General features: G+C 42.5%; 1 protein-coding gene and 1 long non-coding RNA gene across 2 annotated transcripts in view; one reads left to right on the forward strand and one right to left on the reverse strand.

The window, feature by feature from the left end:
* Positions 1-1,273: 1,273 nt before the first annotated feature.
* LOC129015567 (uncharacterized) lies at positions 1,274-25,851 on the reverse strand. The gene is made up of 3 exons (XR_008494622.2): positions 25,660-25,851; positions 3,235-3,447; positions 1,274-2,380 (listed from the first exon to the last, which is right to left on the reverse strand). It is a non-coding gene; the product is annotated as an uncharacterized LOC129015567 (long non-coding RNA).
* Positions 25,053-27,191, forward strand: part of HYDIN (HYDIN axonemal central pair apparatus protein) — a 488,520-nt gene continuing 486,381 nt past the window's right edge. Inside the window, exons 1-2 of the mRNA XM_063654515.1 lie at positions 25,053-25,479; positions 25,678-25,733. The gene's annotated coding sequence lies outside the window, so the exon portion shown is untranslated. The remainder of the gene's footprint in view (positions 25,480-25,677; positions 25,734-27,191) is intronic.

Consider the following 27,191-nt stretch of genomic DNA (forward strand, 5'->3'; position numbering starts at 1 on the left):
GACAGTGTGGCAATTCCTCAAGGATCTAGAACTAGAAATACCATTTGACCCAGCCATCCCATTACTGGGTATATGCCCAAAGGTTTATAAATCATGCTACTATAAAGACACATGCACACGTATGTTTATTGCGGCACTATTCACAATAGCAAGGACTTGGAACCAACCCAAATGTCCATCAACGATAGACTGGATTAAGAAAATGTGGCATATATATACCATGGAATACTATGCAGCCATAAAAAATGATGAGTTCATGTCCTTTGTAGGGACATGGATGAAGCTGGAAACTATCATTCTCAGCAAACTATTGCAAGGACAAAAAACCAAACACCACAAATTCTCACTTATAGGTGGGAATTGAACAATGAGAACACCTGGACACAGGAAGGGGAACATCACACATGGAGGCCTGTCGTGGGGTGGGGGGAGTGGGGAGGGATAGCACTGGGAGACATACCTAATGTAAATGATGAGTTAATGGGTGCAGCACACCAACATGGCACATGTATACATATGTAACAAACCTGCATGTTGTGCACATGTACCCTAGAACTTAAAGTATAATTAAAAAAAAAAAAAAAAGATCAAGGGCTTTATGATCCACAGACCCAGGTTGCAGGTCCTGTTTTAGAGGAAGTGGCAAGTTTCTTAAATCCCACCACCCAGAGGTGGCTCTTTTCAGCCTCTTCTCACTCAGATCAGATGTAGGCTTTTCATCCCTGTCTAGGATACTCGTGTGTGTTCTTCCGGGAATCACAGTGAGTGAGCCAGAAAAGCACTGGACATTGTCTCAAAAGCCTCCGCTGTGAGTTGTCTGCCACAGATACTGACTCCCCAGTGGGTTACAGAGCAAATCTGCAATCACACCAAGGTTTCTGTGCTACGTCACCATGACTCACTGCTGGTGATCTGAGGTTCTTAGGCCCCACCTTTCCCCAGCCTGCCTGCCTTTGGGCTGCAGTGTGGTCAAGGCCAGATTGCAGTGGCCTTGGGATGGCAGACAGCTGGTGGGAACCCAGCATTCAGCAGTGGGACCACACCAGCTGTTTATGGTGAGCTCCTTCTGGATTGGTTGGTATTTGGACCTTATTGGTTGTTAAATGTTAACATTAATTCATCTAAAGCTTTGAAAAAAGAATTATCATTGCATATATATACATATTCTGTTTTTTCTTTAGTTAAAAAAGTAACATATGCTATACACCTTAATTCAAAATCTCTCCTGGGGCAAAATTGCTGATTCAAAAAAATGGAAATATCACCCCTGGTTGCATGTGACAGAAACCTAGTTTTTATTGTACCTTTTCAAATCCAGGGGAGGAACCACAACCATCCTCTTTGTCTCTCTCTCTCTGTCTCTATGCCTCTCTCTGTCTCTCACTCCTATCTAGCCATCTCTACTTATTTTTGAACACAGCAGAAGATGGCTGTCCCAAAGCTCCCAATTATTTCATTTCAAACCTCTAGCAGAAACCAACCAGGGTCTCTGAATTGCAATTCAGAATTCCTGGGGGAGATAATCTAATTGGCCTAGTTTGGATCAGGTGTCCATCTCTGGTCCAGTCAGCTGTGGCTGGGGGCGGGGGTTCACAGTCACAGAACACAAGCACATCGTTTAGCTTGCCCCTGGGAGTGATGGGGTGGGCAGTTGTCTGAGAAGGGCGCAGTGGTAGGCGGCTTCTGAAATGCCTCCCAATGATCCTGACCTACTGGTATTGACACCTCTGTGTAATCCCCACCCCTTGAGTAAGGGCTGGACCTGGTGACTCACTTCTAATGAATCAACTCTGCCAATAGTGAGGAGCTGTCACTTACAAAATTAGGTTACAAAAGACCATAACTTCCATTTTGCACACTGTTTCTCTCTGGTTCTTCTTGTTCACTTGCTCTGAGAAAGCAAGCTGCTGTGTGTGCCCTGGGGAGAGGTCCATGTGGCAAGGGACAGAGGGTGGCCACTGGCCTAGTGCCAGCGAGGGACTAAATCCTGCTAACAACCAAAAACAGAGATTGGGAGTGGACCCTTCCCCAGTCCAGCCTTGAGATGGCTGCAGCCTTGCCTGTCACCTTGATAGTAGCCTCATGAGAGACCGTGCGGTAGAGGCACCCTGCTAACCCATGCACAGATTCCTGACCCATAGAAACTGTGAGATAACAGATGTTGTTTTAAGCCACTAAGTTTTACCCCACCATTCCAGCAGTCCTGCTCCTAAGCTACGAAATGTTGGGGCAATTTGTTATGCAGCAATAGATAACTAATACAGTTATTTCATGATTGGAGAGACTCTTGAGGTCAGATGCCCGTGTCTTGTCCTTGCTTCATCATGTACCAGCTGTGGTCTTGTGCAAGTCATGGAACCTATTCAAGCCACATTCTCCTCTGTAAAATAGAGATAATAATAACAATATGGTTGCTGTGAGGACTAAATGAAATAATATAAACCCAGTGCTTCCACTTAGTTTAGGTATATTCATATTGACTAATTAAAATGAATATTAGCAATATCAATAAAGTTTAGCTATTGTTAGTGAGCTGTCACAGCTCTTCCAACCCCTACATATTTGGGTCATTTGTGCCTCAGTTCTATCTTCAAAGAAATCTGGAGAATTTTATGCTCTTTACAGAAATGATATGGAAAGAAACATAAAATATCCAAAAATCTTGAAGCAAATGGCTATTTAACTACTAAATATAGAGAACTATTTTCATTTAACTCATTTTGGTCATACAGCAAAGAACAATTGCATATAATGGAGAAGACAAATAGAAATTGAACCAGTGCTCTCAGATTTGAAATATAAAAAAACAATTTGAGTTGATGGAATAAAATTTGTTTTTGTAGTTTCCTCCCACAGCAAGGCATCTGACAACTTTCTGCAGCCAATTATTTTGTGCATGGAAATGCCAGGGCGCTGTGCAGGTGGCAATCCACTACAGAGACGAACCTGAAGATGAGGGGCACAGGGGTTGTCACTGGCACTTTCAAGGTTTCTGCCTTCTGAGGCCAAAATCCATGATGTCAAGGGTTTGATGGGATTTGCTTATTAATTCCAAGCACAAATGCTCAGTTCCTGTGTTTTCATTCCTCCTTGAGATGTGGTCTTTCTATCCCTGGGAGCTGTAAACCTTGTTTGGTAGTGAGAGAGTCTAGATTTGCAGATCCCCTACCCCACCTCACCTTCATCCTTTCACTGCTCCGGCCCAAGGCCACTGTTGGAGCCGAGATTTCCTACCTGCCATGGCTGTGTGTTCGTTCCAGGAGCCAGGGGCTCAGCCTACCGGCCCCCTCTTCTCCATCCATTCACATCGCTGTGCCTCTTCCTTCCTGAATGTGGCTCCTGGGGGTGAGGGCGGTGTAGGTAGCTTCCTTAGCTCCCCTACTTTTCCTGTCTTAAGGTCAGGCACAACAGAAGCCCTTTCTGTGTGAAAAGCAGCATTACTCCTTGCTGAGAAAACAAAGGGCAGCAGAAAGATTGAATGAGAAGTATGGTGGGCAGGTACCCTTTACAAAAAAAATACCAAGCCCCCTGAGGACAGACTGCCTCTGCCATGAAGCTGGGTGCTTCTGGGGTCTGGTGGGGGTCACTGCATTTCATCACCCTCACCCCAACCCTGTCCCTAATGATGCTAGAAAAAAATTGGCAGTATATATATTTGTTTTTGCTTCCAGAATCACCCTCCTCCAATCCTCAATGAAATAAACCAATTAAAAAAATTACCAGTAACAACTAGACAAGGAAAGAGGGGATCCTCTTGCTATAAACTGAAAAGTATCCAACAAGAAGAAAAGCAGGAGATTTTAGTGTGACTTAATGCAGCCCCTCTTCCTACAGAATGATACAAAAGGAAGTGAGTCGTAAAACCTCGAAAATTCTCACCAATAACCCCGATTTGGATAGAAGCAGACAAAGTTAGGAATAGGGGGCTTAGAAAAAAGTCAAAGAAATCTTCCTAAGTGCAGAGGCTCCTAGGTGTGGTTTCAGTATTTCCCGGCTCAATTCAAGTTGAGTCAGGAAAAGCCCCAAAGTGTTACCATCTCCCAGGACCCTGTGCTGAATCCGGGGACTGATCTGAAGTCTGAGAATACCCCCACTCCATGAGAAGAGGGAGAAAGGGAGTACCCCAAACTGGACATTACCAAAACGTTAGAAGAGAGGGTAAGCCCAGTACCATACCAAAGGCTGCAGAAAGTTTGCCAAGCTTTTTCCAAGTTCCTGTCCCCGGCATTAAAATAGTATCTGGAAGGGAAAAAAGACCCCAGGTAAGGTTGGGAGGGTTTCGCTGAGAATTACTCTTCTTTTTGTCAGAGCCAAAAGAAGAACTGGACAGAGCTGTCCGCTTGAAGCATGAGCAAGATGAAAAGAAGCAATATGGTTACTGAGCAAGCATTTTGCAGGAGAATACAATGAAAGCGAAGACTTAAATAAGCATGGTAGGCATAAAAGAGGAAAGACTGCAAGAAACAATAACCCAAGGAACCTAGGAAAAGTTTCTTGCAATTGCTTCGAGCTGCAGAGGAAATTATTAAAAACATGAATTCAATAAGACAAGAGCCAAAACCAAACCAAAACAAAACCCAACTACTTCAATGATGAAATTCAACAAACCAAAAGACAAACGGAGAAGCCAAAGAAAGAAGAATAAATGTAACACTCATTCCCCGGCAATCATGGAGCAACTGCTGCAAACCTGTGGGGGAAAGAAAGTATAAATGTCCTTCGGGGATAAAGGCAATAGGAGACATTTATTTTTATTTTTTAAAGCAGAGTCTCGCTCTGTCAGCCGGGCTAGAATGCAGTGGCATATTCATAGCTCACCGCAGCCTCGACCTCCAGGGCTCAAGCAATATTCTCACCTCAGCCTCCTGAGTAGCTGGGACTACAGGCACGCACCACCATGCCTGTTTAATTTTGTTTATTTTTTGTAGAGATGAGGTCTCACTATGTTGCCCAGGCTGGTCTCGAACTCCTGAGCTTAAGCTATCCTCCCACCACGGCCTCCCAAAGTGCTGGGATTGTAGGTGTGAGCCACCATGCCTGGCCAATAGGAAATATTTTAAGCTTGCCCTATTTAAACTTGGCATCTATGAACCCTCTTGAAAAAAGCATAAATAGAAAAACCATAGAGTCCTTTTACTGAAGGACTCAAAGTGAATCAACTTTTATATATGATGATAAAAAGATTTGCATTTGCACAACTTGGAGAATGAGTTACCATCTCATTCCAGTCCCAAACAGTTGACTGTGGTAGGCTGTGGGTGGAAGAGGTGTTTGGAACTGAAATTCAATTTTAACTCCATTTGAGAAGCTTATGAGGCATCCCAGTGGAGATGTTGAATAGGCAGTTGGATCTAAGAGACTAGAAGTTGGAAGACAGTTCTGGGACGAAGACACACATTTGGGACTCATAGACATACAGGTGGTATTTAAGCCTTGAGAGTGGATGAGATCACTCAAAGGGTGTAGAGAAGAAGGCCAAGGAATAAGCCTTTGTTCACTCCAGTATTAAGAAATCAGGAAGAAAAGGAGGAATGAGCAAAGAAGACTGAGGTGGAAAGTCAGTGAGGAAGGAAGAAAACCAGAAGAGGGTGGTATCTGGAAGGCCAAGTGAAGGACAGGTATCAAGGAGAAATGCCATCAGCTGTGTCAACTGTGGCCGAAAGATCAAAGTAAGATGAGATCTGAGGATTATCTACTGTTTTTAGCAATGCAGAAGTCACGGGCGACTTTGACAAGAGTGTTTCAGTGGAGCTGGAGCTGTCGAGTTGAAAGCCGGCTTAGAGGGAGTCTAAGAGAAAGAGTTGGAGAGAAATTGGAGCAGTAAATATAGACAACTTTTTCAAGAAGTTTTGCTGCAAATGGAGCAGATAAATAGGTGATAGCTGGCTGGGGTGGTGGGTTTGAGATAATTTTTTTTTTTTTTTTTTGAGATGGAGTCTTGCTCTGTTGCCCAGGCTGGAGTGCAATGGCACTATCTTGGGTCACTGCAAGCTCCACCTCCTGGGTTCACGCCATTCTCCTGCCTCAGGCTCCCGAGTAGCTGGGGCTACAGGCGCCTGCCACCACACCTGGCTAATTTTTTGTATTTTCAGTAGAGACGGGTTTCACTGTTAGCCAGGATGGTCTCAATCTCCTGACCTCGTGATCCACCCTCCTCGGCCTCCCAACGTGCTGAGATTACAAGTGTAAGCCACCGCGCCCGGCCGAGATAATTATTTTTTCAAGATGGAACTGGATGTGGTGAGTAAGGCTAAGAGGGGTGATTTCTAATTCTGTTAGGCAATTGGCCAGCTGATTCTAGCCTCAGTGATGAGCTCTGGGTTGGAAAAATAAACTTGAGGATCATCATTAGATTTAAAATTGCCTAGAGATGGCCCAGCGCAGTGACTTATGCCTGTAATCCTAGCACTTTGGGAGGCCAAGGCAGGGGTATCGAGCTTAGGAGTTCAAGAGCAGCCTGGGCAACATGGCGAAACCGTGTCTCTACAAAAAATACAAAAAGTAGCTGGGGATGGTGGCGTGCATGTGTAGTCTCAGCTACTTGGAAGACTGAGGTTGAAGAGGGGTCCCTTGAGCCTGGGAGGCAGAGGTTGCAGTAAGGTGAGATTGGGCCACTGCACTCCAGCCTGGGTGACAGAGCCAGACCCTGTCTCAAAAAAAAAAAAAGCCTAGAGATGAGATGATATGTCCTAGGGGAGTATGTAGACTAAGAGTCAAGGGCCTAGCAGAGAACCCTGAACATACAGTTTTTTAACAAATAGGCAGAGTTATTTGTTAAAAATCTGTATCTTCAGAGTGTTGGGGGCATGGTTTCCTCCTATGGTCATTCTCCTGTAGGCTTCTTTGTAGGTCTACAAAGCCAACAAAGAAGCCTAAAGGAGAATGACCACAGGAGGAAAATCAGGAGATCATGTTGTCACCAGAACCACGGAAGAGAACGTTTCATTTCAATAGGGTTGATGAGTGCCAGAGATTTAGTAAAGAGCAAAGAATTCTAAGTTGGATGTAGCACCACAGGAAGTTATTTGGGATCTTCAATGAGAACGTTTCAGGAATATAATGGAGGAGAAGCAGATTTATCATTAGTTGAGAAATTATTGGAAGATGATGAACTGGAGACAGTGAACACAGAACCCTATCAAGAACTTTGACTGTGAAGGAGGTAGAGCGAGAGAAAGGGCAACAATTGGAGGAGGAGAGACTTATTTTCAAGATGGTAGAGGTATGCATGACTAAACATTGATGGAAGGTTTCCAGGAGAAAAAGAGAGAAGGAGAGAGGGGAAAGGCGGGAGAGGAAGGCAGGGAAGGGTGAGGAGCAGAAGGCAGGGGAGGAAAAAGGAGGGGAGGAGGGGAGAAAGAACTCTGAAACTTCCTCCACTTATAAAATAACAAAACTATCTGAAATCAGTTGGAACCAATATGGCAGTGGACTGAGCTTGCTGACATCATAGCCTGAATTTCCGCTGCATACTTTCCCATCAGGAAGTATAAAGCATGAACTGCGCATGCCCAGGGACCTTCCAGACCTCCCCTTTCCTTCCACCAATCACCGGCGGCTAGTCCCAGAATCCACTCCCAAACAGTTTCTAATGCAATTACTGCCTTGAAGCCAGCACAGGAAGACAGATTTGAGCTGGACTCCTCTCTTCTCATTTGTCAACTTGTAATAAAAGCCATTCTCTTCTCAAACACCCAGTATCATAGTATTGGCTTCTAACACACTGAGCATTGAGCCGCTTTTGCTAGATAACAAGAGAATGTTCAACAAAGAAAAAGAAACTAGACATGCAAGAGTGTCTATTTATCATCTTCCACAGCAAGCTTCCACAAATAAGGATCCACCTTATTTGTGGATAAGGGCCAAATCCAGCCCACTGCCTGTTTTTGCGATAAAGTTTGATTGCAATCCAGCCACACCCACCTGTTTACACATTGTCTGTGGCTGCCTTACAGCTACATCAGAGTTGAGTGGTTGTGATAGAGACCTTATGATCTGCAAAGACAGAAGTTTTACTATCGGCCCTTTACAGAGAATGTTTGTCAATCCCTGTTCTACAGGAAAGATGGGAAGGTTTTGGAGAAAAGGCAACCTTCAGAAAAATCCAACTTCTGAGTCTGTTTCCTTTTCTGCAAAATAAGGACACCATTCATTAAATCAGTCTTTCATTTCACAGACATTTATTGATTGCTACTATGCGCCAGAAGCTGGGAGTGCAGAGATCAATAAGATCTAGCCTTGTCCTTTGAAAGTCCATGGTCTAGTGGCAGAGATAGATGGATAAACAAATAGTTGGAATATTTAGAGTCAAATGCTATGTGCGTGCTGTGCAGATGAAGGGGAGGCACTTTACCTGGCTTGGATGGGGCTGGGAAGGAATCATTGGCATATGAGGTTGCTGTGGTTGAGAATGAAGCCAGTCAGTGATTAGTATGGCACAAGTAAAGATCAAAGAGAATCAAAGAGGAAGAATTCCGGAAAGCACTAAGATAGAAGGGCTAAGGGAAGGGAGACTGAGAAGGAGCAGTGAGAGAGGTAGAAGGAGAATAAGGAACGTGTTCCTGGTTGATTTTAGAACTATAGCACCCTATCTTCCAAAAAAGAACATGCATTTTTCCAGAGCAGCTAATATTTATCAGATACTAGCTAAGTGCAAGAATCTGTTCTAAGTGCTTTACATGCATTTGGTAATCCTCAATACAAGCTGGTGGGAGAGGGATGTCTTCCTAGCCCAGGGTTATACAGCTAGTAGGTGAAATATCAATGGGACATACATAGGATACCACTCTATCACTCTGCCCTTGACACACCTCCCTAGCTGATCATTGCCCTCCCTGCTCAGTCCAGATGTGGCTTCACAATGTGTCACAACAGAGCTTTCTGGGCAGCCACCACCAATCAGTTGGAGTTGGCCCCTGAGATGAAATCTATTTTATTTGTTATCCCGTCTTTTTTTTTTTTTTTTTTTTTTTTTTTTTAGTTTTTAGAATCTATATTTTTGAATTTCCCATTACAAAAAAAAAACTATAAAAATGCTACTGGTTGTATATGATAAAAATTTTGCACTTGATTTTCCACTATTTAATTTAGCATTGATCAAACTCTTTGAAGGTGGCAAACAGTGTTTTTCTTTCTTTCCATTTTCAGCTACTGCCTTCTTAAGCACATTTTCTTTTTTTTTTGTATTATACTTTAAGTTTTAGGGTACATGTGCACAACGCGCAGGTTAGTTACATATGTATACATGTGCCATGTTGGTGTGCTGCCCCCATTAACTCATCATTTAACATTAGGTATATCTCCTAATGCTATCCCTCCCCCATCCCCCCACCCCACAACAGGCCCTGGTGTGTGATGTTCCCCTTCCTGCGTCCATGTGTTCTCATTGTTCAATTCCCACCTATGAGTGAGAACATGCGGTGTTTGGTTTTTTGTCCTTGTGATAGTTTGCTCACAATGATGGTTTCCAGCTTCATCCATGTCCCTATGAAGGACATGAACTCATCATTTTTTATGGCTGCCTAGTATTCCATGGTGTATATGTGCCACATTTTCTTAATCCAGTCTATCATTGTTGGACATTTGGGTTGGTTCCAAGTCTTGCTATTGTGAATAGTGCCACAATAAACATACGTGTGCATGTGTCTTTATAACGGCATGATTTATAATCCTTTGGGTATATACCCAGTAATGTGTTATCCCCTGTCTTAATGCATACCCAAGCAGTTTGTAAAGTACAAAGTACCCCTGCCTTAAAATGTGGTATTACTGTTACTATTGATTATTAATAAAATTAAACAAAATAAAAACCTAACAATGACATGATAATATGTGTGACATTCAACCCAGATGTTTTGGAATCTGGAATATATTTTGGCAATGTAAACGTAACACAAATACATAACTGATCTTTAATAGATTCATTATACTCTTTTCAAATTGAGTCTAGGATGCATACTCATTCCTGGAAAATCATTCCTACATGTAATTTAACTGAGCAAATAAGGAATTTCTAAAATGTACGGGAGATTGAATGGATTTAGCAATGGGGCAGATAGTCCCCTTTATTATGTTTAACATTTTAAGGAAATATTTCAAACATTCAGTAAAGAGAAAAGTATAACACCCATGTATTCACTACCTAGATTTTAAAAGTAGACATCCCTCAGTATCCATGAGGGATTTGTTTCAGGACCCCTCTATCAGCATACCAAAATCCATGGATGCTCAAGTCCTTTATATAAAATAGTGGAGTGTTTGCATATAACCGATGCACTTCCTCCCGTATACTTTCAGTCATCTCTAGATTACTTGTAATACCTAATACGATGTAAATACTGTGCAACTAGCTGTATGCTGTATTGTTTAGGGAATAATGATAAGAAAAAGAGTCTGTACATGTTCACTACAGATGCGACATAGATTTTTTCCTCTGAATATTTCTGTGATTGGCAGAATCCACAGATGTAGAAGCCAGAGATACAGAGGGCCATCTGTACTAGCATTTTGCCATTGCATCAGAGATTAATGAAAATAATACAATTATTACAGATACAGTTGGTGTTCATTTTATGCCTCCTTCCCATCCTGAATTCTCTCCTTCTCCCTGGAGGTTACCACTCTTCAGAGGGTGGTGTGTATCCTCTTCATCCACGTTTTTATATTTTTACTGTATTTATATAAATGAACACTAAACAGAACTGTTTCACATGTTTTTAAACATTACAAAAATGCTAAGGCAACGTAAAATTGTTCTGCAACTCGCCTTTATCATTCCGTACTATGTTTTTGAAATGGCTTTGTGTTGATTCATGTGTTCATTCATTTTATAGCCTGTCTTCTTTCTATTCTTTGAAACCTGTCCAAATTGTTGAAGACAGAAAGCAGATATATCTGACAGCTTCTCTGTAGCAGATATGAAATCATTTGGCCTCAATTGCTTTCTCTTTTTTCTTCTTAGTCTCTCCCCTCCCCTTTCCTCTTCTGCTCTACTAAGGATTTTTAATATAAAAGGAAATAGCAGAAGAGAGAAAACTCTACATGGAGGGTCTGAATTTAGCACCTTATCTTCCAAAAAAGAACGGACATTTTTTTTTTGGAGCAGCTAACATTTATCAGATACCAGCGAAGTGCAAGAATCTGTTCTAAGCACTTTACATTTATTTGGTAATCTTCAATACAACCTGGTGGACAGAGGTGTCTTCCTAGCCCAGGGTAGGTGGTGATTTTATTTATTTATTTATTTATTTATTTATTTATTTATTTATTTATTATTATACTTTAAGTTTTAGGGTACATGTGCACAATGTGCAGGTTAGTTACATATGTATACATGTGCCATACTGGTGCGCTGCACCCACTAACTCGTCATCTAGCATTAGGTATATCTCCCAATGCTATCCCTCCCCCCTCCCCCCACCCCACAACAGTCCCCAGAGTGTGATGTTCCCCTTCCTGTGTCCATGTGTTCTCATTGTTCAATTCCCACCTATGAGTGAGAATATGCGGTGTTTGGTTTTTTGTTCTTGCGATAGTTTACTGAGAATGATGATTTCCAATTTCATCCATGTCCCTACAAAGGACATGAACTCATCATTTTTTATGGCTGCATAGTATTCCATGGTGTATATGTGCCACATTTTCTTAATCCAGTCTATCATTGTTGGACATTTGGGTTGGTTCCAAGTCTTTGCTATTGTGAATAATGCCGCAATAAACATACGTGTGCATGTGTCTTTATAGCAGCATGATTTATAGTCCTTTGGGCATATACCCAGTAATGGGATGGCTGGGTCAAATGGTATTTCTAGTTCTAGATCCCTGAGGAATCACCACACTGACTTCCACAATGGTTGAACTAGTTTACAGTCCCACCAACAGTGTAAAAGTGTTCCTATTTCTCCACATCCTCTCCAGCACCTGTTGTTTCCTGACTTTTTAATGATTGCCATTCTAACTGGTGTGAGATGGTATCTCACTGTGGTTTTGATTTGCATTTCTCTGATGGCCAGTGATGGTGAGCATTTTTTCATGTGTTTTTTGGCTGCATAGATGTCTTCTTTTGAGAAGTGTCTGTTCATGTCCTTCACCCACTTTTTGATGGGGTTGTTTGTTTTTTTCTTGTAAATTTGTTGGAGTTCATTGTAGATTCTGGATATTAGCCCTTTGTCAGATGAGTAGGTTGCGAAAATTTTCTCCCATTTTGTAGGTTGCCTGTTCACTCTGGTGGTAGTTTCTTTTGCTGTGCAGAAGCTCTTTAGTTTAATTAGATCCCATTTGTCCATTTTGGCTTTTGTTGCCATTGCTTTTGGTGTTTTAGACATGAAGTCCTTGCCCATGCCTATGTCCTGAATGGTAATGCCTAGGTTTTCTTCTAGGGTTTTTATGGTTTTAGGTCTGACGTTTAAGTCTTTAATCCATCTTGAATTGATTTTTGTATAAGGTGTAAGGAAGGGATCCAGTTTCAGCTTTCTACATATGGCTAGCCAGTTTTCCCAGCACCATTTATTAAATAGGGAATCCTTTCCCCATTTCTTGTTTTTCTCAGGTTTGTCAAAGATCACATAGTTGTAGATATGAGGCATTATTTCTGAGGGCTCTGTTCTGTTCCATTGATCTATATCTCTGTTTTGGTACCAGTGCCATGCTGTTTTGGTTACTGTAGCCTTGTTTGAAGTATATAGTTCAAACTATAGTTTGAAGTATAGTTTGAAGTCAGGTGGTGTGATGCCTCCAGCTTTTTTTTTTGGCTTAGGGTTGACTTGGCGATGCGGGCTCTTTTCTGGTTCCATATGAACTTAAAAGTAGTTTTTTCCAATTCTGTGAAGAAAGTCATTGGTAGCTTGATGGGGATGGCATTGAATCTGTAAATTACCTTGGGCAGGATGGCCATTTTCACTATATTGATTCTTCCTACCCATGAGCACGGAATGTTCTTCCATTTGTTTGTATCCTCTTTTATTTCATTGAGCAGTGGTTTGTAGTTCTCCTTGAGGAGGTCCTTCACGTCTCTTGTAAGTTGGATTCCTAGGTATTTTATTCTCTTTGAAGCAATTGTGAATGGGAGTTCACTCATGATTTGGCTCTCTGTTTGTCTGTTGTTGGTGTATAAGAATGCTTGTGATTTTTGTACATTGATTTTGTATCCTGAGAATTTGCTGAAGTTGCTTATCAGCTTAAGGAGATTTTGGGCTGAGACGATGGGGTTTTCTAGACATACAATCATGTCATCTGCAAACAGGGACAATTTGACTTCCTCTTTTCCTAGTTGAATACACATTATTTCCTTCTCCTGCCTAATTGCCCTGGCCAGAACTTCCAACACTATGTTGAATAGGAGTGGTGAGAGAGGGCATCCCTGTCTTGTGCCGGTTTTCAAAGGGAATGCTTCCAGTTTTTGCCCATTCAGTATGATATTGGCTGTGGTTTGTCATAGATAGCTCTTATTATTTTGAGATATGTCCCATCAATACCTAATTTATTGAGAGTTTTTAGCATAAAAAGTTGTTGAATTTTGTCAAAGGCCTTTTCTGCATCTATTGAGATAATCATGTGGTTTTTGTCTTTGGTTCTGTTTATATGCTGGATTACATTTATTGATTTGTGTATATTGAACCAGCCTTGCATCCCAGGGATGAAGCCCACTTGATTATGGTGGATAAGCTTTTTGATGTGCTGCTGGATTTGGTTTGCCAGTATTTTATTGAGGATTTTTGCATCAATGTTCATCAAGGATACTGGTCTAAAATTCTCTTTTTTGGTTGTGTCTCTGCCAGGCTTTGGTATCAGGATGATGCTGGCCTCATAAAATGAGTTAGGGAGGATTCCCTCTTTTTCTGTTGATTGGAATAGTTTCAGAAGGAATGGTACCAGTTCCTCCTTGTACCTCTGGTAGAATTCGGCTGTGAATCCATCTGGTCCTGGACTCTTTTTGGTTGGTAAGCTATTGATTATTGCCACAATTTCAGCTCCTGTTATTTGTCTATTCAGAGATTCAACTTCTTCCTGGTTTAGTCTTGGGAGAGTGTATATGTTGAGGAATTTATCCATTTCTTCTAGATTTTCTAGTTTATTTGCGTAGAGGTGTTTGTAGTATTCTCTGATGGTAGTTTGTATTTCTGTGGGATTGGTGGTGATATCCCCTTTATCATTTTTTATTGCATCTATTTGATTCTTCTCTCTTTTTTTCTTTATGAGTCTTGCTAGCAGTCTATCAATTTTGTTGATCTTTTCAAAAAAACCAGCTCCTGGATTCATTAATTTTTTGAAGAGTTTTTTGTGTCTCTATTTCCTTCAGTTCTGCTCTGATTTTAGTTATTTCTTGCCTTCTGCTAGCTTTTGAATGTGTTTGCTCTTGCTTTTCTAGTTCTTTTAATTGTGATGTTAGGGTGTCAATTTTGGATCTTTCCTGCTTTTTCTTGTGGGCATTTAGTGCTATAAATTTCCCTCTACACACTAATTTGAATGCATCCCAGAGATTCTGTATGTTGTGTCTTTGTTCTCGTTGGTTTCAAAGAACACCTTTATTTCTGCCTTCATTTCGTTATGTACCCAGTAGTCATTCAGGAGCAGGTTGTTCAGTTTCCATGTAGTTGAGCGGTTTTGAGTGAGATTCTTAATCCTGAGTTCTAGTTTGATTGCACTGTGGTCTGAGAGATAGTTTGTTATAATTTCTGTTCTTTTACATTTGCTGAGGAGAGCTTTACTTCCAAGTATGTGGTCAATTTTGGAATAAGTGTGGTGTGGTGCTGAAAAAATGTATATTCTGTTGATTTGGGATGGAGAGTTCTGTAGATGTCTATTAGGTCTGCTTGGTGCAGAGCTGAGTTCAATTCCTGGGTATCCTTGTTGACTTTCTGTCTCGTTGATCTGTCTAATGTTGACAGTGGGGTGTTAAAGTCTCCCATTATTAATGTATGGGAGTCTAAGTCTCTCTGTAGGTCACTCAGGACTTGCTTTATGAATCTGGGTGCTCCTGTTTTGGGTGCATATATATTTAGGATAGTTAGCTGTTCTTGTTGAATTGATCCCTTTACCATTATGTAATGGCCTTCTTTGTCTCTTTTGATCTTCGTTGGTTTAAAGTCTATTTTATCAGAGACTAGGATTGCAACCCCTGCCTTTTTTTGCTTTCCTTTTGCTTAGTAGATCTTCCTCCATCCTTTTATTTTGAGCCTATGTGTGTCTCTGCACGTGAGATGGGTTTCCTGAATACGGCACACTGATGGGTCTTGACTCTTTATCCAGTTTGCCAGTCTGTGTCTTTTAATTGGAGCATTTAGTCTATTTACATTTAAAGTTAATATTGTTATGTGTGAATCTGATCCTGTCATTATGATGTTAGCTGGTTATTTTGCTCGTTAGTTGATGCAGTTTCTTCCTAGTCTCGATGGTCTTTACGTTTTGGCATGATTTTGCAGCAGCTGGTACTGGTTGTTCCTTTCCATGTTTAGCACTTCCTTCAGGAGCTCTTTTAGGGCAGGCCTGGTGGTGACAAAATCTCTCAGCATTTGCTTGTCTGTAAAGTATTTTATTTCTCCTTCGCTTATGAAGCTTAGTTTGGCTGGATATGAAATTCTGGGTTGAAAATTCTTTCCTTTAAGAATGTTGAATATTGGCCCCCACTCTCTTCTGGCTTGTAGAGTTTCTGCTGAGAGATCCACTGTTAGTCTGATGGGCTTCCCTTTGATGGTAACCCGACCTTTCTCTCTGGCTGCCCTTAACATTTTTTCCTTCATTTCAACTTTGGTGAATCTGACAATTATGTGTCTTGGAGTTGCTCTTCTCGAGGAGTATCTTTGTGGCGTTCTCTGTATTTCCTGAATCTGAATGTTGGCCTGCCTTGCTAGACTGGGGAGGTTCTCCTGGATAATATCCTGCAGAGTGTTTTCCAACTTGGTTCCATTCTCCCCGTCACTTTCAGATACACCAATCAGACGTAGATTTGGTCTTTTCACATAGTCCCACATTTCTTGGAGGCTTTGCTCATTTCTTTTTATTCTTTTTTTCTCTAAACTTCCCTTCTCGCTTCATTTCATTCATTTCATCTTCCATCGCTGATACCCTTTCTTCCAGTTGATCGCATCGGCTCCTGAGGCTTCTGCATTCTTCACGTAGTTCTCGAGCCTTGGTTTTCAGCTCCATCAGCTCCTTTAAGCACTTCTCTGTATTGGTTATTCTAGTTATACATTCTTCTAAATTTTTTTCAAAGTTTTCAACTTCTTTGCCTTTGGTTTGAATATCCTCCCGTAGCTCAGAGTAATTTGATCGTCTGAAGCCTTCTTCTCTCAGCTCGTCAAAGTCATTCTCCGTCCAGCTTTGTTCCGTTGCTGGTGAGGAACTGCGTTCCTTTGGAGGAGGAGAGGTGCTCTGCTTTTTAGAGTTTCCAGTTTTTCTGCTCTGTTTTTTTCCCATCTTTGTGGTTTTATCTACTTTTGGTCTTTGATGATGGTGATGTACAGATGGGTTTTTGGTGTGGATGTCCTTTCTGTTTGTTAGTTTTCCTTCTAACAGACAGGACCCTCAGCTGCAGGTCTGTTGGAGTACCCGGCCGTGTGAGGTGTCAGTCTGCCCCTGCTGGGAGGTGCCTCCCCGTTAGGCTGCTCGGGGGTCAGGGGTCAGGGACCCACTTGAGGAGGCAGTCTGCCCGTTCTCAGATCTCCAGCTGCGTGCTGGGAGAACTACTGCTCTCTTCAAAGCTGTCAGACAGTGACATTTAAGTCTGCAGAGGTTACTGCTGTCTCTATGTTTGTCTGTGCCCTGCCCCCAGAGGTGGAGCCTACAGAGGCAGGCAGGCCTCCTTGAGCTGTGGTGGGTTCCACCCAGTTCGAGCTTCCAGGCTGCTTTGTTTACCTAAGCAAGCCTGGGCAATGGTGGGCGCCCCTCCCCCAGCCTCGCTGCCACCTTGCAGTTTGATCTCAGACTGCTGTGCTAGCAATCAGCGAGACTCCGTGGGTGTAGGACCCTCTGAGCCAGGTGCGGGATATAATCTCCTGGTGCACAGTTTTTTAAGCCCATCGGAAAAGCGCAGTATTCGGGTGGGAGTGACCCGATTTTCCAGGTGTCGTCTGTCACCCCTTTTTTTGACTAGGAAAGGGAACTCCCTGACCCTTGCGCTTCCCGAGTGAGGCAATGCCTCGCCCTTCTTTGGCTTGCGCACGGTGCGCACACCCACTGACCTGTGCCCACTGTCTGGCACTCTCTAGTGAGATGAACCCTGTACCTCAGATGGAAATGCAGAAATCACCCGTCTTCTGCGTCACTCACGCTGGGAGCTGTAGACCGGAGCTGTTCCTATTTGGCCATCTTGGCTCCCCAGGTGGTGATTTTAACCCAGGCATTGAGATGCCGGAGCTGATGCCCTTCCCTATTCAAAATAAAAAGTCATATTGATCCCAGCCTCCCACAGTGTAAGGCAAACTATGAAAAGTGAGAGTCCCCAGGGCTAATGCTTTAAGAACTTTGGGTATTGATTCCACTACTAAATTAAGTATCATAATGATTGCTAATAATGAATAATAATAAAGTAGGTACTTGAAAATCCACAGGGCTGAGTGTTACCTCAGTTCAGTTTTCTCACCTGAACTTTAGCCACCCATTGATTTCCCATTCCCCTCTGGATATTTCCATTTGACTACGCCATGACTGTTCCTAACTCTGTAAAAACCAAGCTTAGTTATTCCCTCTTGACCATTTCTTATTGCAGCAGATCTGGTGCCTCAGTCTGCCTTCCATGGTCTTCTGTAGTCTGGTTCCTCAATACCTGCTAAAGACTGAATCCCACCACCCTCCCAAATTCCCTAATCTCCAGTGTGATGGTATTTGGAAATGGGGCCTTTGGGAGGTAATTAGGTTTAGGTGAAGCCAGGAGGATGGGGTTCTCATGATGGGATTAGTGCCCTTCTTGAAGAAGAGACAAGAGAGCTTGCTTTCTCTCCACCATGTGAGGATACAGCAAGAAGCTGGCCATCTGCAAGCCAGTAAGAGAGCCTCGATCTCGAACTTCCCATCTCTCACTTGAGAAAATAAATTTCTGATGTTTAAGCCATACTCTCTGGTATTTTGTTGTAACAGCCTGATATGGTTCGGCTCCGTGTCCCCACCCAAATCTCACTTTGAATTGTAATTGACAGAGCAGGAATATCGCCATCTTGGACAAAGACTGTCGTTTAAAAATTCACCTTAATCAAAAACCGCCTAAATCCAAAGGGCATCAGCCTAATGGCTAAGGTCAGCATGAACATAAACCACAAATAACATCTCTGACCAGAAACATTCCAAACTCCTCCCTGATCAGAAACATGCTAGCCCCAAGATAAGCCCCCTCTGGCAAGGAAGATGCCAGCCTCAGATAACTCCCCTCTGGCCAGGAAGATGTCAGCCCAAGATAACAGAAACATTCCAACCCCACCATAAACTTCTCCCCCCACCCCCAAAGAAACATTCCAAGCTTGTGATAAACCTGCTTACCCTAAAACCAATTTATACTGTTAGTCGGTAAGAGAAAGTGCTCCTGACCAAAATCAGCCAGAAGCCTCCTCAGGTTTTTTCTCTAAAATAAACCTGTCTTTGACTGTTAAGCCTTGTTTCATATTTCTTTCCTCTTTCTTTAACTCTTAAAGTAATAATCCCCACATGTTGTGGGAGAGAGCTGTGGGAGGTAATTTAATTATGGGGGGCAGGTTTTTCTCATGCTGTTCTCATGATAGTAAATAAGTCTCATGAGATCTGATGGTTTTATAAAGGGGAGTTCCCTTGCACAAGCTCTCTTGCCTGCCGCCATGTAAGACATGTCTTTGCTTCTCCTTTGCCTTCTGCCATGATTGCAAGGCCTCCCCAGCCGTGTGGAACTGTGAGTCCATTAAACCTCTTTCCTTTATAAATTACCCAGTCTCAGGTATGTCTCTATTAGCAGCATGAGAACAGACTAATACACAGCCCAAGCTAAGACACTATATATAGCACCTAAGCCACCTATTTAGCATTTAAACATGTTAACTTTCCATCCCTTTTCTGCAAATCTACATTACCTGTCCTGTTGCCTGTTTTTTCACTTATGTTATTTTCCTGAGCTAGGTTGGCACTCCCCTTCCCCAAGTAACTTTACCCTTAAAAGAACAGAAATTAAAGTTCCTTTTTCCCTAGTCTTTTCCCATATTTTTCCTACTAACTTCACATTCTTTAGACTCCTACAACACTTAACTTGTACCACACCATATAGCACTTACTTGTATAAATGCTATTTATTGAGTGTGTACTTTTCACTTTGCAATAAATCCCTATACTTTCTTTATTATTATTTTGAGACAGGGTCTCACTCTGTTGCACTGGCTAGAGTGCAGTGGTGTGATCTCAGCTCACTGCAGCCTCAATCTCCTGGGCTCAGGTGATCCACCTCAGCCTCCCTTGTAGCTGAGATTACAGGTGCACACCACTACGCCAGGTTAATTTTTTGTTTTTCAGTAGAGATTGGGTTTCACTATGTTGCCTAAGCTGGTCTCAAACTCCTGGACTCAAGCAGTCTGCCCACCTTGGCCTCCCAGAATGCTGGGATTACAGGCATAAGCCGCCACACCCAGGCCGTGCTTTCTTTTTTTTTGGGGGGGAGACAGAGTCTCGCTCTGTCACCCAGGCTGGAGTGCAGTGGCGCAATCTCGGCTCACTGCAAGCTCCACCTCCTGGGTTCACGCCATTCTCCTGCCTCAGCCTCCCTAGAGCTGGGACTACAGGCACCCGCCACCACAGCCGGCTAATTTTTTTGTATTTTTAGTAGAGACCAGGTTTCACCATGTTAGCCAGGATGGTCTCGGTCTCCTGACCTCGTGATCTGCCTGCCTCGGCCTCCTAAAGTGCTGGAATTACAGGCGTGAGCCACCGTGCCCGGTGCCCATGCTTTCATTATTTTTAAAAATGCTATTTATTTTTAAACATCTTGTGTCTGCAATGAAATGATAAACTCTTCAAGGGTGGGCCGTATATTGCATTCTTCTTCCATGTATCAGTGTTTCCCAATATTTTTAAATGTCTGAGCCCATCTCATAGCAATACACATTCTCTCTTTTTTTTGTTGTTCTTTTTATTATTATTACTATACTTTAAGTTTTGAGATACATGTGCGGAACATGCAGGTTTGTTACATAGGTATATATGTGCCATGATGGTTTGCTGCACCCATCAACCTGTTATCCACATTAGGTGCAATATACATTCTCTATTAAACTCTTACGATTTTTTCTTCAAAAGTCTATTGGTCATTTTTGCATGAAAGAAAATAAAGAAGTGTGTATTAGTCTACCTTGGCTGCCATAACAAAATACCACAAGACACAGCGACTTAAACAACAGAAGTTTATTTTCTCACAGTTCTAGGGGCTATAAGTCCAAGATCAAAGATCAAAGTGCTGGCAGGGCTGGTTTCTAGTGAGGCTTCTCTTCCTGGCTTGCAGACAGCTGTCTTCTTGCTGTGTCCTCACATGGCCTTTCCTCAGTGTGTGTGTGTGTGGAGAGAGAGAGATTGAGATTTCTGGTGTCTCTTCCTCTTTTTATAAGGGCATCAGTCCTATCAGGTTAGGGTGCCACCCTTAGAATCTTTGGGACCTTAATTACCTCCTTTAAGGCCCTAGCTCCAAATCCATTCAGGAGTTAGAACTTCAACAGAAGCATCTGGTGGGGGGGGCACAATTCAGTCCATAAAAAACTATTTTAAGTAAAAATGTATTTTGGGTCAGCATATTATTAATGACTGTATTATAAATCTTATTTTAAGATTAATCTTAAACATAATCTTTAATGATATTTATAACATATAAAATACACTTTGAGTTTTCCCCAACTTAGTGACTCACACTGTTTAGTTAACTTTAAATTCACTATGTAAGAAAAAAAACATGAATTACTGAGAAATACATTTTAAGAAAGACATTTCACATTGAATTTTAGTAATGAATGTATAAAGTGCAAAATGAAGTTTAATTGTGTGTTACAGCATTAAAAGTAGACAAAAACTGCTTTCATGACCTGATGTTTAGAATTCTTGTATTTATCCTTACAGATCAATTAATTTGTTTCATAACTTTTGCTTCTAAATACTAAGAAAAAAGATTCAGGCTGCTGCTTACAAGCACTTTCCCACAAATACCACAATGTAGATGTTCTACCCAATAGTATAACACACGAATTGGTTATAATTTTTACTATATTTTCTCTTAACATTGTGTTTTGATAGCATAAGTGCTGTGTGAAAATTTTGATCAGAATGCTATATAAAGATCTAGTGAAGGGCTGGGTGCGGTGGCTCATGCCTGGAATCTCAGCACTTTGGGAGGCCCAAACGAGACGATCCCTTGAGCCCAGGAGTTTGAGGTGGCAGTGAGCTATGGTGATGCCACTGCACCCCAGCCTGGGCAACAGAGCAAGACCCTGTCTCAAGGAAGGAAGGAAGGGAGGGAGGGAGGGAGGGAGGGAGGGAGGGAGGGAGGGGAGGGAGAAAGAAAGGAAAAAAGAAAAAGGAAGAAAGAAAGAAGAAAGAAAGAAAAAAGAAAGAAAGAAGGAAAGAAGAAAAGAAAAAGAAAGAAGGAAAGAGATCTAATGCAGCTCTTAAGGGAAACTGAAAGAATTATCAGGTTCAGAATTCTTATCAACTTCTGGATTTCCCTTAGGAGCACTGCCTTTGCTGCCTTTAACCAGTGGTCCATTCCATGCAGCAAGAAGAGACTAAATGGAACATCAAGTGACAAAGAATAGGAACAATTTAAGATTGTATAATAGTCAAAACCAACGCTGTGTGGTGTTCCACTGAATCAGAAAAACAGATCAAACATATGAGCTCTAAGAACATTCCAGAAACCATCATTCTGAGGAAACTATCACAAGGACAGAAAACCAAACAGCGCATGTTCTCACTCATAGGTGGGAATTGAACAATGAGAACACTTGGACACAGGATGGGGAACATCACACACTGGGGCCTGTTGTGGGGTCGGGGGAGGGGGGAGGGATAGCATTAGGAGATATACCTAATGTAAATGACGAGTTAATGTGTGCAGCACACCAACATGGCACATGTATACATATGTAACAAACCTGCACGTTGTGCACATGTACCCTAGAACTTAAAGTATAATAATAATAAAAAAGATCATTCCTCTTGTCTCCACCAAGTCCGATGCTGTTCACTCAATGCTCACTCAGAGCTCTGTTTTATATGTTAATGGAAAATACTAGACACATACAACAGCATGGATAAATATTTAACTGAATCTAAAGGGGCTGGAAACAAAAAGGCATAAGCTGTAATGATTGAATTTATATAAAATTCTGGAATAGGTAGAACTAAACTATGGTGATAGAAAACAGATGGGTGGGTGCTTCTTGAAGGTGGTAAATGGATTGGGATGGAGTGCAAGGGTGCTTTCTGGAATATTTAATAGGCATTTGTCAAAAGTAGTTGAATAGAACACTTATGATCTCAGCAGTTCACTGTATATATGTACACCTCAAAAAACTGAAATATAAAAACAAAAAAAGAAAAAAGAAGAAGAAGAAGAGGCAACCAACCAGTGAGTCTGGAAGATCATTTTCTTTCAAACAGTTTTTCAGTGGTTTCTTTCCATCTTCCCTAACACGTTTTCAGTCTTTTTCATTTTAGCTATTCTGGTGGGTGTGCAATGGTATCTTATTGTGGTTTTGGTTTGCATTTTCCCAAAGACTAATGAGGTTTAACACCTTTTCATATGTTTATAGGCCTTTTGGATATATCTTTTTGAAGTGTCTGTCCATTTTTCTTTTTTCTTTTTTTTTTTTTGTTGTTTTTGTTTTGTTTTTTTGAGACAGAGTCTCACTCTGTCGTCTAGGCTGGAGTGCAGTGGTGCAATCTTGGCTGACTGCAACCTCTGCCTCCCGGGTTCAAGAGATTCTCCTGCCTCAGCCTCCAGAGTAGCTGGGTTTATAGGTGCCCACCACAAAGCCCGACTAATTTTCAAAAATATTTTTAGTAGAGATGGAGTTTTGCCATGTTGGCCAGGCTGGTCTCTAACTCCTGACCTCAAGGGATCTGCCCACCTTGGCCTCCCGAAGTGCTGGGATTACAGGCGTGAGCCACCACAGCCAGCGTCTGTCCATTTTTCTACTGTATATATATATTTACACACACACACACACACACACACACAAACACACACACACACACACACAAACACACACACACACAATCTTCTCCCACTCTGTAGGTTGCCTTTTCACTCTCAATGGTGTCTTTTGAATAGATATTTTTAGTTTTAATATAGTTCAATTTATACATTTTTCCTTTATGATTAGTGTTTTGTGTCCTGTTATAAACTTTTTGACTACTTCAAGGTTGCAAAGATGTTCTCTTATGTTTTCTTATTAACTTTTAAAATACAGACTGACAATCCAAATGAACGTATTTTTGTTTATGATGTGAGGAGGGTCCAAATACAATTTTTTTTCCATGGAGAGACGCAAATGACCTACCACTATTTTGTGAAAATATAATCTTTTCTCCATTGGTCCATGTTCTGGAAGACTTGTAAAAAATGAATTTTACATTTATGTCTATATATCTATTTACACAAATGATTAAAAACTCTACACATAATTGTAATATTCTTCTATTTTCATGCAATACTGTTGACACATATAGCCTATTAATGGCTGCATATAATGCATATATGTGCATTATATAGATGTACTGTAATAATTTAATTAATTCTCTTAAAGTAAACATTTAGAGTATTTCCATTTGGCTATGTTATTGAGATGCTAAATGAACATTTTGTCCAAAGTGAGCGCCAGTTGTTTAATTATCTCCTAAGGATAAATTGCTAGGAGGAGGAATTGCTGGGTTGAAATGCATGTCTTCTTTTTTTTCCGAGACGGAGTCTCGCACCGTCGCCTGGACTGGTGTGCAGTGGCGTGATCTCGGCTTGCTCCAACCTCCGCCTCCCGGGTTCAAGCGATTCTCCTGCCTCAGCCTCCCAAGTAGCTAGGATTACAGGCGCCCGTCACCACGCCTGGCTAATTTTTTGTATTATTAGTAGAGACGGGGTTTCACTATGTTGGTCAGGCTGGCCTCGGACTCCTGACCTCGTGATCTGCTCGCCTCGGCCTCTCAAAGTGCTGGGATTACAGGCGTGAGCCACCGCGCCCAGCCAAAATGCATGTCTCTTTTCAACGTTTGCCTTCTGGGCTAGGCGGCTTGGCTCATGCCTGTAATCCCAGCACTTTGGGTGGCCGAGGCCAAAGGATCGCTTGAGTCCAGGAGTTCCAGACCAGCCTAAGATGGGGAGATGCCATCTCTCTAGGAGGATCGCGTGAGCCCGGGGAAGTTGAGGCTGCAGTGAGCTGAGATCGAGCCACTGCACACCAGCCTGGGTGAGGGTGAGACCTTGTTTCAGTAAACAAACAAATAAATAAAGTTTGCCTTCCGTAAGGTTTCTAATAACGTTTTTCTAACATCCACAGATGTAAATCTGTTACCCCATAGTCTCACCAACAGTGGTCATTACCAAGGTTTTACATCTTTGCTAAACTGAGTAAAAAGAAAAATTACTGTTTTCATTTCCATTCTTGTCTAATAATAGTTTAAACAGCTTTGTATATCCTTAGTGGCTGTTTGACTTTTTTGTTTTTTGGGAGGCCTGTTCTAATATTTGCTCATTTTCCTTCTGGGGTTGTTGGCCTTTTTCTTATTGGCTTGTTAAGCAACAAAATTAATATTTATTATGTCATGTATATATAAACAATCTTATCTCGCAGTTCCCTAGTTTGGCTTTTAACCTATTGTCTTTTGAGTTGCAGTTTTAACCCAGTCTGTACAGGAAGCAACATCTGTCCAGAAGCGTCTGAAAGTCCTTGGGGCCAGCAGCCAGTGGGCGGAACCAGCACGTCCTGACAGACAGGTTTGCCCCGTCCCTTCCCTCCCTCCCTCCCTCTCCCCCGCTCCCCCTCCCCTCCCCCCTCCCCCTCCCTTTCACCCCCCCTCCTTTGGGGACGGAGCCAAAGAACGCTCCACCTGCGCGCGCCGCTTCCGTTGCCATAGTGGCCGGGGGCGGGAGGCTGGCGCCTCCCAGCTTCTGTACTCCGCCAAGCAAAACCTAGGGAGCGGAGGCCTAGGCGAGGCGAGAGTCGCCGGCGTGCGTAACGTTGGCGCACGTGACTCCAGCCCGGCCTACAGGGCGCGTGCGCAGTGGGACTTGAGAGCCCCTGGTCCCTGTCTGCCGGCATTCGGCGGCTGCGTGGCCCGGAGGTGGGGCCGGCTTTCCGGTGCCGCGAGGGCGGGTCCGGACAGCCTTCCCCCAAGTCCGGCGCACCATCTCCCTGCCTTGTGGCTGGAGGCGCCGCGGACCCAAAGGGAGGGACCATCCCGGGAAGCAGCCCCGAGAGCGGAAGTGCAGAATGGCTTCCTCGAGGGAGTAAAGTACAGCCTCCCCAGACACTGGGGCCCAGGTGGGCGTGGGCGAAGGTAATCCAGGCTTGAGTACGATCCCGGGCCCTCCTTCGACTTCCCAGCGGGTGAGCCAGGGGCTGGGACTGAGTTTCCTCCAGGTCAGGAACCGGGCCTCTGGAGTGGGGTTTGGGACTTACTTCACTAGATGAAATGAGATCTGGGGTACCCGGCCCAAAGTCAGCCCTCGATACTCACTGGCCGTTGTTTTCACAGTTGCTGGTAGGAGGAGTTGGCGGAAGCACTTGGAACTCCCTTGTGTCAGTTGAGAGGTAAAAACTGTTGATGAGATCTTCTGGGTTTTGTTTTGGGTTCACGAATTTTACGAGTATTTCCTTGGGCGGGGGCTACATAACTGCCTACTTGAGTTTGCAATATGAGAATGGTAATAGCGACCCACTTAGCAGAATTATGATGCCACAAAGCTCAAAGGAGTGTTTAATGAAAGGCTCAGAGGATCATATACTGGAAAATTTTTCTACACACGGTGGAAGCCACATGCTTCTTTTTTTTTTTTTTTTTTTAAGTCATGCATTTAAGTGCTGGAGTGAAGTTGAGGTGCACTATTAATGACTCATATTCAGAACTTGAAGAGAGAGATGCGTTTTGTGCTAAGTATGATATCCACTCATTTATTCAGTAATACTGAGTGCTTACTGTGTACCAGGCAATGTCCAACTTCTTGGAATGGTCTATGTGTAAACAAAACAAAGATCTCCCCTGTGGAGTTTACATTCTAGTTTGGGGAAGACAAATGATAAACAGTAAACAAAAAGAAGCAAGTTATAGGTTGGAAGGACATGAGTACCATAGGAAAAAAATACAGCGAAGTAAGAGGCATGGGGAATGCAAGATGCAATCTTAGGTAGGCTTCACTGAGAAAATGACATTTGAGCAAATATTGGAAGGAGGTGAAGGACTTAGCTGTGCTGATAGCTGGGGAAAGAGCATTCCAGGCAGAGGGACGACCAATGCAGAAAGACTTTTGACTTGGAAATGTGCTTGGTGTCTTCAGTGAACAGCAGAAAGGCCTGTTTGGCTGGAGTAGTGAGTAAGGGAGTAGTAATAAAAATTAGGTGGCAACACAGCAAAAGTATAGTCAGAACGGTGGAGTGTCTGAATCACTTAAGTTGTCCTCATGTGAAGGTAATTACCTATTAGCTTAGGTAAGATTTCACAGCTTAACTACAGTCATTAATTAGTATGTGAAGTTAATGACTAAAATTAGACTTTTTCCAAAATAGAATATAGATGAGATCTAAACATGGCTGTAGTTTCCAGCAAGCACAATGCGAATTAAGACAGAGGAGCTTGTTGTAAAAAACTTTTATTTGCCCTTATTTAAGATTTTAGTGAATGTGGAAACACCTCAATTTTGTCTTCGTTTAGAAATTTGTCTAAATATAGCTCTACCAGTAAAAAACAAACAAACAAAAAACAGGCATAGTGGCTGACACCTGCAATTCCAGCACCTTGGAAGGCCGAGTTGGAGGGATTGCTTGAGCCCAGGATTTTGAGACCAGCCTGGGCAACAGAGCAAGACCCTATCTCTACAATTTTTTTTTTTTTAACTAACTGGGTGTGGTGGTGCACGTCTGTAGTCCCAGCTCCTTTGGAGGCTGAGGTGGGAGGATCCTTTGAGCCTGGGAAGAGGTCAAGGCTGCAGGGAGCTATGACCTGTGCCACTGCACAGGTAGCAGAGTGAGACCCTGTCTCAAAAAAAAAATTTT

Source organism: Pongo pygmaeus, chromosome 18 (genome assembly GCF_028885625.2).
Source record: "Pongo pygmaeus isolate AG05252 chromosome 18, NHGRI_mPonPyg2-v2.0_pri, whole genome shotgun sequence".
Lineage (NCBI taxonomy): Eukaryota > Metazoa > Chordata > Mammalia > Primates > Hominidae > Pongo > Pongo pygmaeus.